This window comes from Pteropus alecto, unplaced genomic scaffold, assembly GCF_000325575.1.
Source record: "Pteropus alecto unplaced genomic scaffold, ASM32557v1 scaffold57, whole genome shotgun sequence".
NCBI classification, from domain to species: Eukaryota; Metazoa; Chordata; class Mammalia; order Chiroptera; family Pteropodidae; genus Pteropus; species Pteropus alecto.
The window spans coordinates 503,397-505,345 of record NW_006442508.1 but is presented as its reverse complement, the minus strand read 5'-3'; the positions used below and the strand labels follow the sequence as shown (position 1 = coordinate 505,345).

The 1,949-nt window shown below is 36.2% G+C and overlaps 1 pseudogene; it reads left to right on the top strand.

Annotated features, from left to right (window-relative positions):
- Positions 1–1,496: 1,496 nt before the first annotated feature.
- LOC112471584 lies at positions 1,497–1,613 on the top strand (annotated as a pseudogene).
- Positions 1,614–1,949: the final 336 nt, after the last annotated feature.

Genomic DNA, 1,949 nt, shown 5'->3' with positions numbered 1-1,949 from the left:
AACCAAATCTGTCTCTCAGAAACTTTACACAGCTCCCCACTATTTATATTAGTTTTTCTCAAAATTATAATGAATATTTATATGAGGAAATCCATAAATGAGGGATAAATAATACATTTAAACTGAAGGGCTTCTCATTGCACTCTGCTTTTCCTTGAATCAATTCTGAGACAATGTGCATTATGAACCCATAAGAGAGGGATATAGCATTAATTATTTCCAAACTTACTTGACAAAAAATGCTTTATTTATGGTGAGTATCTCAGAACATATGATTTTATATGACTTTGGGAGGAAACACTCATCTGTATGTTCGAGGATAAAATCCAAATCCCCTCAACCCATGCTCTCAAATCCCACCACTCCTCCTACAGAAATGGACTTCAATTGGAACTCAGACCTAGATCCACTGAGAGATGCTCTTGAGAAACTTATCTTTGTTTTACCCAATTTCTTCATAAGTGAGTGGGCAGGCATGAGGCAGTCCCCAAACTTGACAGGGAAGGGCAAAGATGGGACTGCCAAAAAGAGAATTAAAATCAAAACCACACTACAACAAAAACCTAAGAGAACTAGAACTGTAGAATGGCAAGGATAGCTTCCTCGTGCCTAGAATAATCCTTCTGTGAGTATGATAGCAACTATAGTTGTGTCTTTGTGAGGAATTTTTACAGGAAGTCATACTTCAATACAGAAGCATATTGTGGTAGCTCTAACTTCATATAACCGTAAGGTTTCATGTCATTTGCCAGTAAGGAAACATATCCTGTAACCTTGCCTGTCACATTACTCTTCCATTTGTGACAATCACACTTTCTAATACATCCTTCTTCCAATGATGTTCAGCCATTGGCCAACCTAGTCATTCATTTTCACTTACTATATCTTTACAAACCCAGCTCAAATGCCCTTTCTCCTATAAAGTTTTCCCAGATGCCCCAAACATAACGAACACCTTCTTCCTGTATGCTCACAGCAATTTGTATATACACACCTCCTTTACTCATTTGCAATGATGACTATTTATGTTTGTCTGTATCTTCACTAAAACTGTAAGCTCTTTCTCCTATACAAGGAGATACATCCCCAGTGACTAGAAAATGTTCTCTATTCATTGAAATGTTATAAACCCCTTTTAGAGTAACTCCTGACTCGTAATTTCTCCTATAGTTTTACTGGCCCCCATTCCATTGGACTCCAGGGTATAAAAAAGTGACTCCGCTTTCCTGGCCACAGTTAATTAACCAAGTGTGGGTGTTGTTACCCAATTAGCCCCTTACTGGGAATTTTAGAATGGGGACAAAAACAGAAAGCACCATAGTAAAATCATAAGACAAATTATATACAACAAAAAGTGCAATTCATATCAGAGACAAAGAACTCATTTCTTTAATATACAAAAACCTAGAAATCAGTAAGAAAAAGACCGACAACCCAATAGGTAAAAAAAAAAAAGATCAAAGCAGAAAAAAAATTACTCTAAAAATGTATATATAGTCTACGGCCATGCCACTGTGAACAAGCCCAATCCTGTCTGATCTAGGACTAAGCAGGGTTGGGCCTGGTTAGTACTTGGATGGGAGTCCACCTAGGGAGACCAGGTGCTGTAGTCATATAAAATAAAAATAAAAAAATAAGGAATTGTAAGCTGACAATGTCCTTGCAATCTGTGAGGTCAACCAAGGGTTGCCTCATCTAAAAAAAAAAAAAAAAGGTATATATTTTTCTTGTTTTTTCTTTGCAGAATTATTTGTAATAGCAAAAAAATTGGGGAAAACCTAAATTTTTATCAGTAGGGAACTGGTTAAATGTAGTCTGTTGCATCAAAATGTGAAATCCTATAATAAAAAAGAACAATGGCACTTGTAATCTTCAAGATAAACTGCTCAGTGAAAAATGTATGTATGGAATACTGCCATTAGTGTACAAAAATGGGGAGAGGAGAATAG